At 38.8% G+C, this 14715-nt stretch overlaps 1 non-coding gene across 1 annotated transcript; it reads right to left on the minus strand.

Annotated features, from left to right (window-relative positions):
- Nucleotides 1-14106: 14106 nt before the first annotated feature.
- LOC122201562 lies at nt 14107-14270 on the minus strand. Its single transcript, XR_006194258.1, has one exon. It is a non-coding gene; the product is annotated as a U1 spliceosomal RNA (small nuclear RNA).
- Between the last annotated feature and the right edge of the window lie 445 nt (nt 14271-14715).

Raw genomic sequence — 14715 nt, forward strand, 5'->3', positions numbered from 1 at the left:
TAAATCAACATTAATATATTATACAAATAAAATAAAGGATCAGGGAAAATCTCCAGGAACGATGACAAAACAAGTATTGAGATGGCAATGATTATCTGTGAATAATTACTCTGAATGTAAATGAACTAAATGCTCCAGTCAGAATGGACTTGTGGTTTTGATTTGTATTTCCCTGATGATGAGTGATGTTGGTCACCTCTTTATGTGTCTATTAGCCATCTGGATGTCTTCATTGGAAAAGTATCTGTTTATGTCTTTTGCCCATTTCTTCACTGGGTTATTTGTTTTTTGGGTGTTGAGCTTGGTAAGTTCGTTATAGATTTTGGATACTAGCCTTTTAACCTATATGTTATTTGCGAATATTTTCTCACGTTCTATCAGTTGCCTTTTAGTTTTGATTGTTTCCTTCACTGTGCAGTAGGTTTTTATATTGATGACGTCCCAATAGCTCATTTTTGCTTTGATTTCCCTTGCTTCAGAAAACATATCTAGTAAGAAGTTGCTGCAGCTGAGATCAAAGAGGTTGCTTCTTGTATTCTCCTCTAGGATTTTGATGGTTGCCTGTCTTACATTTAGCTATCATCCATTTTGAGCGTATTTTTGTGTATGGTGTAAGAACGTGGTCCAAGTTCATCTGCATGTTGCTGTCCAGTTTTCCCAGCATCATTTGATAAGGATACTCTTTTTTCCATTGGATTCTCTTTCCTGTTTTGGTGAAGATTAGTAAGCCATACATTTTTTGGCTCCATTTCTGGATTCTCTATTCTGTTCCATCGATCTATGTGTTTTTTTTTATGCCAGTACCATACTGTTTTGGTGATTACAGCTTTGTAATATAGCTTGAAGTCTGGAATTGTGATGCCTCAAGTTTTTCTTTCCTTTTTCAATATTACTTTTGCTATGCAGGATTTTTTTGTTTCCATATAAATTTTAGGATTGTTTGTTCTACTTTCGTGAAGAATTGTTGTTATTTTAATAGGGATTTCATTGAATATGTAGATTGCTTTGAGTAATAGCAACATTTTAACAATGTTTGTCCTTCCAACCCATGAGCATGTAAGGTTTTTTCCATTTCTTTCTGTCTTCAATTTCTTTCATAAACTTTCTATAGTTTTCAGTATACAGATCTTTTACTTCTTTGGTTAGGTTTATTTCTAGACTCTTTATGATTTTGGGTGCAACTGTAAATGGGATCCATTCCTTGATTTCTCTTACTGCTGCTTCATTATAGGTGTTTATAAATTCAACCAGTTTCTGTACATTAATTTTATTCCTGCAACTTCGCTGAATTCATGTATCAGTTCTAGCAGTTTTCTGGTAGGGTATTTTGGGTATTCACATAGCCTATCATGTCATCTGTGAAGAGTGAAAGTTTGACTTCTTTGCCAATTTGGGTATCTTTTATTTCTTTTTGTTGTATTATTGTTGCAGCTATGACTTCCAACATGTTGAACAATAGTGGTGAGAGTGGACATCCCTGTCCTTTTCCTGATCTTAAGGGGAAGCTCTCAGTTTTTACCCACTGAGGATATTAGCTGTGGGTCTTTTGTATATGGTCTTTATGATCTTGAGGTCTATTCCCTCTATCCCTACTTTCTTGAGGATTTTTTCAAGACAGGATGCTGTATTTTGCCAAAAGCTTTCTCTGCATGTATTGACAGGTTCATGTGGTTCTTATCCTTTCTTTTCTTAAGGTGATGTATCATGTTGCTTGATTTGCAGATTTTAAACAAGCCCTGAAGCCCAGGAATAAACCCCACTTGATTTTGGTAAATAATTATTTTAAAATACTGTTTAGTTTGGTTAGATAATATCTTGTGGAGAATTTTTGCATCTAAGTTAATTAAGGAAATTGATCTGTAGTTCTCCTTTTTAGTGGGGTCTTTGGTTTTGGAATAAATGTAATGCTGGCATCATTGAATGAGTTGGAAACTTTCCTTCCATTTCTATACTTTGAAACAGATTAAAATATAGGTATTTTCTTCTTTCTTTATTTTTTTTGTTGGCCTGATTTTTTAAATATAATTTATTGTCAAATTGGTTTCTATACAACACCCAGTGCTCATCCCAACATGTGCCCTCCTCAATGCCCATTTACCTACCCACTTTCCTCTACTCCCAAGCCCTCCACCAGCCCTAATTTGGGCGCATGTACCTCAATGTTTATATCAGTGTTATCAACAATAGACAAGTTATGGAAAGAGTCCAATGTCCACCAACTGAAGAATGGATAAAGAAGATGTGGTTTATATATACAATGGAATACTACTTGGCAATGAGAAAGAATGAAACTTTCCATTTGCAACCATGTGGATGGAACTGGAGGGTATTATGCTAAGTGAAACAAGTCAGAGAAAGACAGATATCATATGTTTTCACTCATATTTCAAATTTGAGAAACTTAAGAGAAGATCATGGGGGAAGGAAGGGGAAAAAGTAGTTTCAGAGAAGCAAACCATAACAGAGTCTTAAATACAGAGACTTTAGGTCTTTTTAAACCTCGTGCAGCAAAGTTTTTTAGTTTGCACTGTACAAGACTGTTGTCTCCTTGAAAGGTTTATTATTAGATATTTTATTGTTTGGGGCACTATTGTAAATATAATTATTTTCTTAATTTCCTTTTCAGATTGTTCATTTCTAGCATAAACACAATTGTTTTTTGCCTATCTTGTACCCTGCAACTTTACAGAATGAGTTTATTGACTTTAATGGTTTTTGTGTGTGGATTATTTGAGACTTTTCCATATATGGGAGCATGCCACCCACAAATATATGTCGTTTTATTTCTTTTTTTCCACACTATTTTTGCTCACCTTCAGTTTTAAAAGATATTTTGGCCAAGTGTAGAAACCTATACATTGCCTTAGGCCACCCCTGGATTTTGTGGGTCTGAGAGGAGCAGTGTTAGACAAGAGGTTCCCTATTTTGGGTCACCTCAAGTCCCAAAGTCTTGGATCCACTTGTACTGCCGAAGCCAAGGAAATAGAAATCAGCATGATCCCTTGTTCTTTGCAACCCAAGCTCCAGTTGGAGCTTGAGGCCCCTGCAGGGACTGTCTCATAGCCCTAGGAGCTGCCTAGACCCCAGAGATGAAAAAAGAGTGGGTCCCCCCCCAAAAAAACAGCCTAAAGAACCCCATGTAGAGTTAGAAGAAAGTTTATGGAGCCACAGGCACTCTTCTCCAGGCAGGATTGGGAGACTCCGTGTGGGGAGTGGGCCATGGGGGCTTTGGGGGCAGAGTCTCACTGGCTCTGAACTCAAGTTTTCAGTGCACTGGTCCTCATACCACATCCTCCTCCTGCTCGACAGGCAGAAGTGGAAAACTACCAAGTTCAAAGGTAGAGCCACAGGGTGTTGCACAGTGAGCCTTTATGTTTCAAATTCAAACCAAAGCTGCCATGGCTCCAACACCACCTCAATCACAACATGACCACTGTGTGCCACCCACAACCTGTGGTCAGGTCTCATTTGAAGTTAGTAGCTGGCTAGAGCTGAACCAATCTCTTCCTCCCTCCCTCCTTTTCTCTCTCTTTCTCCCCTCCTTTTCTGCCTCCTTTTCTCTCCGTTCCTCTCTCTCTCCCTTTCTCTTCCTCCTCCTTATATTCCAGGTTGTTTACCCTCATCTTTCTCTTCATGTTTCTCCATTCACCCCCGTCCCTGCCACAAATATCCCAAGACTGAGGCCACTGGACTACCTGGGTGGGATGGGAGTTCAGTGTCTTTTCAGGTGGTGCTTTCTAGCATCTTTAAAAGTTTTACCTGGTTCAAAACAGCTGCTGGAATGAAGGTTTTTAATAGGTTATTTGAACAACTTTTCATCTCCCCTCATTCTGGGGTTATTCTAGCATTGAAAACTTAGGAGTCCACAGTAGAGTTCTTGGTTTCCCCCCACCCTAGACCCCACAGCAGAATAAACCCTTTATGAAGCATTTATAAGAACGTACTGGGTGCCACACTCTGATCTGTGTCATGAGCAAACCCCAGGTCTCTGTCCCATGAGGCCCTCTACTAAAAGTGTCGTGGTGAAGGCATAGCTGTTTAGTGTCCTTCCCACTGCCCACTTAGGCATCCTGACTTGGGATTTTTCAGTGAATGAAACGAGTGGAGCTAATAAAAAATGGAAAATGTATGACTTCAACATGAGATGCTGTGGTCTTCACCTAGAGCCCAGTGGCTTTCCAGGCATCACATTCTACAATTCACTCTGGGTATAGAGAGAACCCACCCTCAAAAATCACCAGAGGCAGCAGCTGCAAATTGGTGATAGTCCCTTATGGGATTTTCAGCCTAGCAGATCCTTAGTTCTCCAGCAATCAATACTCCCAGTGTCTCTTATTGGAGGAATCACCAGCCAGCAGCCCTGCTTTAACCTGGCTATACAGTCCAGTATCCCCAAGCTCTGCCTTCAGAGAGAATACATGCATATTTGTAGGCTAGGGCTTGTAATTAGACATCTCCCTTGTCTTCTAAGAGCCATCTCCTGTGACCAGCATCTGTAGACCCTGCCTTATTCCAGATAGCTGATGTAGAATTGTATAAAACTTTTGTACAAAAAACCCTCAATTTTGAGACAAGTTCCATTTAAAAAAAACAAAAAACAAAGAGCTAATGAAATCAAACTGGGCAAAAAGACTTTTGAACTGAGCCAGAAATGGCCATTGCTTTACAAGAATTGCTTTTTAAAATTCAATAGGATGACAGGAATCTGGAACATAAAATTGTTGGTGTGAACTTTCTGAAGACAGAAGAGTTAACTGATGTAAAGCCAGTGTCAGAAAGCAAGAATTTCCTGTCCCTTACAAGGTCCTTCTAGCTGGCCTAAGAATCAAATGTACACGAGACTGATTAACATGAGAAAATCAAATGTAATACTGTACATACACAGAGGTGGAAATTCCAAAGAGAGTCAAGCAAAATGATCCTGATCCAAGAAGAAAGGGGTATGGGTGTGAGACTTAAAAGCGAAGGAATGCAGTCCTCAAAAGAATTCAAAAATGTAAAAGTTTGGTAAATAAATGTTTGCTGGGCCACTTAGAAACAAGACATATAGAGGACTTTGATCAAAAGGTCCTGCTAGGTTCCTTTCTGCCTACCATACCTAATTCATATCAGAATGTAATTATCTATGGTGACAGCTTTTTTCCTGGAGCAGTTTTCTTATCTAAATTCTTTTAAGCAGTTCTAGGGTTGGGGAGGTAAAGAGCTATTCCTGAATCTACTGGGTTTTGACTCCTTTTTAACTCAAAACAATTATGCTAAATTGGCCCACCTTGAGGTGACCTACCTTTGACCCCTATACCAGCCAAGAGGCTATTAAAAGTTTCATGTAAGAGATTTTCCCTTTCTCCACATTCTTGCCAACATTTTTTTTTCCTGTGTTAATTTTAACCATTCTGACAGGTACGAGGTGAGGTTCTTCAAAAAGTTAAAAACGGAACTACCCTAGGACCCAACAATTGCACTACTTACCCAAAGGATACAAAAATACAAAGGGGTATATGCACCCCAATATTTATAGCAGCATTATTAACAATAGTCAAACTATGGAAAGAGCCCAAATGTCCACTAACTAATGAATGGATAAAGATATGTTGTGTTTGTGTATATATATATAATGCAATATTGCTCAGGCAACAAAAAGATTTAAATCTTGTCATTTGCAATGATGTGGTTGGAGCTAGAGTGTATTAGGCTAGGCAAACTAAGTCAGAGAAAGACAAATACTGTATGATTTCACTCATATGTACAATTTAAGAAAAAAAACAGATGAACATAAGTAAGGGGGAAAAAAAAGAGAGAGAGAAGGAAACAAACCACACAAGGCTCTTACAAATAGAGAACAAACTGGGGCGCCTGGGTGGCTCAGTCGGTTGAGCATCCGACTTTAGCCCAGGTCATGATCTCAAGGTTTGTGAGTTCGGGCCCTGTGTCGGGCTCTGTGCTGACAGCTCAGAGCCTGGAGCCTGCTTCGGATTCTGTGCCTCCTCCTCTCTCTCTGCCCCTCCCCTGTTCATGACCCTCTCTGTCTCTCGAAAATAAATGTTAAAAAATTTTTTGAAAAAGAAAAAACAAATATAGAACTGAGGGTTGCTGGAGGGATGTGGGTGGGGCATGGGCTAGGATGATCAGTATTGAGGGCACTTGTGATAAGCACTGGGTGTTGTATGTAAGGGATGAATCAACGAATTCTACTCCTGAAACCAATATTGCATTGTATGTTAACTAGCTGGAATTTAAATAAAAATTTGAAAAAAAAAACAATGTAGAGATCCCTTATGAAAAGTTTCAGCATCCTGAGACTACGGTGATGTGCAAAAGAAATGATGTCTCTAAAGTGTTCTAAAATTCCTCCACAGAGCAAGACAGCCTCTTTGCACACAAACCCAGTGATAGAATTCAAGCGATGGCATTCCACCCCTTTAGGGTTGTTCATTTGCTTGGGAAAATTAAGACTATCTTCTACCAAAATCTCACTTAAAACTAAAGGGAAGAGAGAAAATAGTGCAGGCTTTGACTGGTTTCCTGGAAGGAGATATTCTGTGGATCCATGAAGTCCTATAACCACTTAGGCTTTTTCCTCTCAGAATTCCTCCCTTCATTCCTTTTCAAAATTGAGACGTAACTGAAAAATAATATTATACTAGTTTCAGGTATAAAAAATAATTATTTGATACATGTATATATTATGAAATGATATCCACAATAGGCCTAGTTAACATCCATCACCACACAGTTACAATTTTTTTTCTTATAATTATAACTTTATGATATATTATCTTAGCAACTTTCAAATACATAATACAGGGTTGGAGAACTATATTATTAACTATAGTTACCATGCTGTACATTACATCTGACTTGGGCATTTTATGTTCCCATTATGCCTGGCTGCTAGCCAAGTAATATGGTATTCTATCAAGACCTGGGAGGTTACATTGACACAGGCAGGCTGGTGATGGAATCTGCAAGGAACAAGCAGGACGGGCTCAGCCTACTGGTGCTGACATAATGTGGCAATTTGGTTCAGAGAAATGCACATAGCATCAGAGACAGATCAGGAAGGAAACTCTCATGCTGCCACTTACCATCTCCCATGTAAGCTTGGACAAGCATTGAACTTTTCTGAGGCCCATTCTCCTTAGCTATTTAAAAATGTCTCTCTCATGAGATCAATACAAGGATTAAATATGAATATGTACAAGAAGCACTTGACCTTAGAGGATCTGACAACTGAGCATCTTTATCAGGAATTGAATGATGCAATTTTCAGACATCTTCTACCTGCTGTCCACCCCAGACACAAATCTGAATTTTGAAATGTCATTTGTGCCTGTAAAATAATCCCAGGACAAACCTTAGGATGTACATTTGGACCAAAAAATAGCAGGCTGAAACATGAGATGACTTTCTTCGGAGAGTTGGGGGAGGGGAGTGGTTCAGAGCCACATCAAGGCACACACGCTCCAATCTTGTCTGTAGCCTTGGGTAATCTGGATCCTAAGTTTCACCTTTAAATTTCACACACAGTTTGAAAGCTACTCTCTCTGATGGGGATACAGCTTCATCCTGGGTTTTCTTTTCTGAAACTCCTAAGGTTCTGATGTGATGGTAAGGCCTTAATCATTGGTGTCCCCAATCTTATACCTATTCCTCCAAGTCAGTTGGGTTACCACCCCACAGACTAGAAGGACTCTATTTGCTGAGTCTTAACCACACTGGCACTCTGAAACCTTACTGGATTAAAAGCTCCATCTTAAAACCTCTCTGTGAGCCCTTGTGCTTAGGACTTATGACTCTTGTAGCTTCAGTGCCCTACCACAGATACGGTGCTGAGAACAAGTCCAACATTTACATATTGTATAATGAATATACACTGAGTGCCTAACATGTACTAGGCACTAGATAATGAAGACAACAAGAAAACCTCTGCTTCCTCATGGAACTTGCACTCAGGAAAGGGAAAGCAGACTACAAATGAAATAAATAAGTGAAGCATATAGTGTGTTAAAAGGTGATATGCGCTATGAAGAAAAATAAAGAAGAGATGAGGGAGTTGCAATTTTAAATACAGTATCCAGAAAAGGTCTCAAGACAAAAGACCTAAAGGAGGCGAGGGAGATATCTAAGTGGATATGGCATTTGTTCTTTACATACCTTCAGGAACTGAACTGGATCAATCATTCTTCTGTTCACACTCTTTTTGATCACAGTCTGCATGTCCTCCCATTCCCTCATTCATGTAAGCTTCTAGCCAAATTTTTCTCCCCCTTATTTCCTCCCATATTTACCCCATAATTTCCTCAACACAGACTATTTTTCCCCTAACATTTCATGAAACTGGCACAAGCCTCAGCATTTTATAAATTCCTACTAGAAGCTTGTGACAGATACCAAATTGCCTGGTGGTTAGCTGGAAGATATGTCTCCCTCCCTAATGATTTCTATCAAGAAATAACAATAAAAGCAGCATAATGCTTGCCTCAAGAATTATCGGCCAAGAGGATAATTAATTTTTAAAAAACTTAAAAATTTCATCTATGTTCTTATTGAAATTGACTGACTAGAGCCAGTATTCTGGGCAAACGAAATGTGCTCTGTGATCTGAAGCAAGCCAGAGCCTCTATGAGCCATATTCCCAAATTACTTTCTAGCCCCATTCTGTGGCAGAAAAGGAGCAATATGTACAGTTATTCAGTTGGTTGGTGGGGCTCTGAGGAATAGCTTGTGTTCCACCTCCTGGAGCAAATTGCCAGGCTACCAGTAAGACTATGACACAGGCTGGTCCATAGATTGTATGCAGTCACTGGTAAGCACTAATAAACCTGCTCATAACCATGGCATTTGAGAAGAAGTCCTGAAGAGTGAATGTAGTTATGATCTTGACTTGTACAAGGGCCATACATGAGCTTTTCCATTATATTCTCTTCCTCAGCAATGAGAGGGGCTGTTCTGTGATATATAGGTTTTTTTCCCCACATATAACATGAAACACAGCAAAAACTATAAAGGTTTTGGGGCTCCTGGGTGACTCAGCTGGTTAAGCGTTAAACTTCCGCTCAGGTCATGATCTCACCATTTGTGGGTTTGAGCCCCATGTGGGGCTATCTGTGACAGCTTGGAGCCTGGAGCCTGCTCTGGATTCTGTGTCTTCTCTCTGCTCCTCACCCACTCGCACTCTGTCTGCCTGTCTCTCTCAAAAATAAAAGTAGACATTAAAATTAAAAAAAAAATTGTAAAAGTTTTTAAATGAAAATATTTTTATTTTAATTTTCTTTTTTTCTCAGTTTGTGTTTTATTGATGCTGATACTCAGGCCTTGGTTGTGTACTCAATCCTTATTACTTGTAGAAGATTCAGTAATAGTAATCAGATCAGCAATAGTTGTCACCTATTAAACATACATAGATGCCAGATTATGAGTTAGGTCTCTATCTTCACTATCTCATGTAATCTTCATTACATCTCTATGAAGTATATATTATTGTTTTATCATAGATGAGAACATTCAAGCTTAGATCGAATAATTTGCTCAAGGCCATAGAGCTAATTTGTGTAAGAATTAGGAATTAAATATAAGTATGTTTGAAAACCTCAGTGAAGTGGAAGGAGTGAAGGTGTTGGAATCAAAATGTCTTTAATTCACTTAGCTGTGGTTGCTTTTGTGGCTGGAGTGTGGTTTATACATGTTTGGAGGTATTGCACAAGGCATATAGTAGTGTTGCACAAATGGAAGTATACCTTGTTGGCTCCCCTGTCAGTTCCCACCCCATACACTATCACAGTCCCTCAAAAATGCTAGCTCCTCAGGAGAGTCATGACAACAGAGGTCTGCAGAGCCCAGGTTTTGAACTGCCATGTCCAAAGTTAACAAATAATTAACTTGCAAAATTATTATTTTGGCTTGTTCCAAAAGTCCCATTTGTTCAGGTCAGACTTTGCTGCTGGTGTAATCTGAATTCCTTTACATTCCCTCAACACATGGGTTAAAAAAAAAACCCCATTTCCTTAGTAAGAAGAACTTGGAGGCTAAGCTCTACAACTAATCAACAGTATACACAGAAGGTTCTGAAAAGTGTATAGAGTAGGTTTTATTTACTTCCTCTTGAAGAGCATTTTAACTTGATTTTTTCTAAAAATGACTAAAAGGTTTGTCAAGAATCACTCTTTTTTTATACGTTTGGATTCCATCAGGCTATTAAATTTGACTTTCTGATTCCAGAGTAAGGTAAAAAAAGATGAGTAGTCCTCTTAGATAATATTTGTTTAATGTGTACTAGTTTTCAGTGGGTGTGTGTGTCATGTGATCTCTTCACACATTTTCTGGTTTTAATCTTCACAGAAGTCCCTATATAGAGGTTTGGAGAAAAGAAATAATCATCATTCTTGTTTGAAACTAGAATTCTAATACCAGGTTTTTTAAAATGCCAAGGCTAGTACTTTATGCACGCAAGCATAGAATGGTCAAAAGAAGAGACTATCTCCAAGAGTAAAAGTGTTGAAGTAATCACCAAACTCAGGTCAAGTTGCTCCTATCAGCAGTGAAGTTAGGTAAAGAACAAATTAGCTTTCAATTTGCCAGGCAAGGATGGCAGCAAAAATCAGCTTGATTTTGTCTTTTGGTCAGCCACTAGAGGGTACCATTGCCCCTCTCTGTATTTGTGGTAATGCATTCAGGATATCCACCCAGCTTGCCTAAAGGAAAATGTTCCGAGGAGAGGTCTCCAAACTTTTCAGGACATAAATCCTCTGCATCTGCTTCCCATGAAATTCAGGAGATGATAAAGACAATTTTCCTTTAATCAAATAGGAATCTGAGCTTTATTTGGATACAAATAACTTTGAAACTATCTTTGAAGGATTTTTTTAAAACTCACTAGCAAATATAAAAAATGAATAAGTAAAACCCCGGAGGGAAAACAGTTCATGTTATCTTTCTTGGTATAGCTTTAATTTACTTTTTGAAACAGGACGGATCAGTCTGTGAATAATCAGCTTTGCCCAGTTCTATCAGGAGAGTCAGAGAGTTTGAACTTTGATATAGAATATCATACCTCTAAAGTCATTCCCCAAGCACCACCACCACCAATTCTATATTCTCATTCAGCCACTTTACTGGACATGGGAATAGAACAGTGTCTTCTGTTTACAGAGACAGAGAATACAGAGTCTTCTGTTTACATTGAACACTTAATAACTGCCGGTTGAATATATGAAGTAATGAATGAATGATTGAAATCTCTACTTAAATAATCCCAAACAGTAACAAGGTGATTATCGCCTTTCCCAGCTGCCCCTCCTGCCATGGTCTTGAGCTGTCCCACTTATATGGATCAGTAATGATAATGTTGAAGATCAAGCATAGATTATGTTTAGGTTTGTCCTTTTCCAGCCAATTGTTATAGACACAGCCTTGCACTCATAAGATGCTTCATAAATACCTGGTGAATTGAGCAAGTAGGAGCTGGCTCTAATTTGGAGTAATAGATGAAACTGAGCCATGGAAAATAGAGTATAGTTTTTAAGGGAGAGATTAATGATAAAATCTGCTTGTGTGTAATCATCTCCCATCAGCAACAGTGGCTTTCCACAACCTTAATTAATTTAGAAAAAGAAAGTTAGGCCTAGTGGCCTTGAAGGGTCAGGAGGAGCACAGGTTTTCCACATCTAGGTTGACTGTTGAAAAAAGAAAGAACAGCTTGTACTATTCTGGGTAGTATGAGCACTATAATTTGTGACCCCTCTATAGGTCATGTATCTATTTTTCTGTTTGACAAGGACAAAGAGCAGCTGGTGCCTGGTACAAACCTAGACTAGCTTGTTCAGGCTGTGAACTATGGAGATAGAGACTTCGCTTTTAATCTAAGCTAGGGTGTGTGGTTACTGCTTGCATGTCTGCACAAACTTAGCTGGAGCTAACAGGTTTCTGGCTGAAGGTGGGAAAATGAAGCTTAATGATTCTAAGAACTCTGTCCCTAATTTCCTGAGTATGAAAAGAAAGTAGATTTTACACCTTTTTCTTTTCTGTCTCCATTCCCACGATGACCACCTTCAATTCAATTAAATCTAACAAACATCAATGATTTCTTATCAAATACCTGGCTCTGTGCTAGGCACTGAGGAAATGAGGTAAAAATGGCATGCTACCTGTGCATCCAGGATTGATTTAATACTGAAGGCAGGCGAGTAATCAGAGTGTTAATGGTGATAATACATCTGTGCACAAAAATTACAAGATGCAATAAAGATAAGGAAATTTACTCCATTGCTATAGAATAAGAATTGTAGAAAACTTCTCAGTTAATGGAAATAAGAACACTGTACTAAATAATGCAATGGCTTTCCACACGTAATCCCAATTTCCCCCTCCTGGTAAATCAATTAGAAAAGAGCTGATAGGTAAAAGAACCATCTCATCTACATAGTATGTATTCCTTCCAGCATCTCCCCAATCCTCTCCCACTCCATGCCAAGGGATAAGCCTCCTAGTTCTGACTGTATACCTTGCAGCCATTCTACTAATGCTCCTAGGAGGATACCATTAGTGTCTGTGTGCCCATTTTAATTTTATTTCATTATTTTTTCCTATAAAACTCTGTGATTTTCATTTTATTTCCTTTTGGACACACACACACACACACACAGAAAAGATCTTGGAAAATGTATTTAGTTAGAGTGTTCTTGTCTTTTGTAGGCCAGAAGTGCCAATGTTTACCTTAGGATAAAGGCATTGTCAAAGACCCATGTAGTTATGCCACAGGTTGATGCATGTAATTGAATTGGAAACTTAGGTAGTCCAATACACAAGGTTTTCTGCCTACTTTTAGTTGTTCTTTACATGCTCAGTAATTCCATTCTCACTTTTCCCTAGTCCCTTCTTCATGACACCTTCCACAAACCCTCATTTCACAGGCCCTTTCCCTGCCTGCCTGTTATACCTTAACAAATAGGCATCCTCAAGTGAAAATATTATACCAATTTTTTAAGGAGTTTGATGTTCTTTATTCAAGGGAACATAATCCATGGATTTGGGGCAGTACAGTGCCTTAGAAACAGTGGAGAACACTTTCCAAGGAATTTAGGCAAGAGCAAGTTCTATAGAGCATTAAAAGAAGACACTTGGAAATATGGCATGATTGGGCATAATTAGCTAGGGGATCAGGGATTTCCTATTAAAGCTAGGAGGTTTTATTTTCTAGGATAAGGTGAGTTTTCTAAAGCTGAGTTGGAGGATTGAGATTGTTGTATGTTAGGTTTCCTTGACTGTGAGATGTTTCTCCTGAGGTCAGGCTGACTTAGGTTTAGATTTGTGATATGGGCCAGACCATTGGGGCAGCCTTCCATCTGTGGGTCCTGATATATAAACACTTTATCAACACCGTGACACTTCTGCAGACAAAAAAAAATGGGCTAAAGGAAAAAGAGGAAAGTTATAATGCTCTATTGCTATAGGATTAGCACTATAATTCGCTTTTGGGCATAGATGCAGAATAAGTGATGTGGGGATGGCAAAGCAAGTCTGTGTGTCTGGAAAATCTCATATTCATGGACTAAATCAATGTCTTCAGATCCTAGTGAAAAGAAGTGAGTAATAAATACATAAGTGAAAAAAATATAGGGAAATACATCTTCCATGTTATATGATGAAAATTTATGAAGGTTTTAAAGGAAATTGCATATAACAACTGAGAACTCCACCGTGTGGCAGCAATTTCTTTTACATTATCGCAATCCTCTGATGCCAGTCTCCCTGAGTTAACCATGAGGTATTTGAAAATGGAATTATGTACAAATGTCACACTGGGCCTCAAGACTAAGAAAGCCAAAAACTGATCCTATAAGGGTACTCGTCTCAAATCCTCAATTCTAGGATTTGTGATGAGTATCAGCCAAGCACTTAATTCTTTTCCATTTGATTTAGGTTGTCTTCCTTACTTGGGTCTGTCATGATCATCTATGTGGAAGTGAGCCCCTAACTCCAGAGAGAAACTGGCAAAGATGTTCACTCTAAAGTAATCTAGGTTATGTTTAGACCACAGCACAATCAGGAAGCTTCTGAATGTATATGCATCCTGGAGGGGTTTGCTAGATTTCAGATTTTTTTTTTAATGAAGGGAAAGTGTGAACACAGTCCCACACTACCACAAATTATGCAGTCCAGTTTCCCACATTTGGGGAAATTGCAGGGGTCAGCACATCCAGAGTGCAATAGATAAGCCTTGCCCTAGGAAAACCACCCTTGTGATTATGGTATCTCCCCTGCCAGGTAAGTATTGCTAAGTGTCAGATTTCAGTGTGCAATAGGTTTGAAAACAAAACACACTTAGGAAGCCTTCAAACAGAAAGGCAGTCTGGATTCGTGGTTGTTATTATGTGTCATATAAACAGGGACAGTTTATTTAGCAAAAACTTGGAAGTATTATGGTTGCCAGAGGAAATAGGAACATAATCCATTATGCTTCAGTGCTAAATGAATTCAAACTGTGACTTGTTTTCCTCAGCCACCATGAGCTTTGTTTTCTGATGGGATTCAGCTGAATCTGGAGGGGAAAAAGGAACTAAAATAATTAACTGTACACCTCACAGTCTGGATCTGGCAACTTTTAAAGTCGAAGGCAGGACCTAGAGTTAAACATTATCATGTTGCCAGAGAAGAACAGAGCACTTTAAATTGTTCCCAGTTTTCATGGCTCTGGCTGCAGGAAGTGGCATGGAGAGG

Source organism: Panthera leo, chromosome D1 (genome assembly GCF_018350215.1).
Source record: "Panthera leo isolate Ple1 chromosome D1, P.leo_Ple1_pat1.1, whole genome shotgun sequence".
Classification (NCBI taxonomy): Eukaryota; Metazoa; Chordata; class Mammalia; order Carnivora; family Felidae; genus Panthera; species Panthera leo.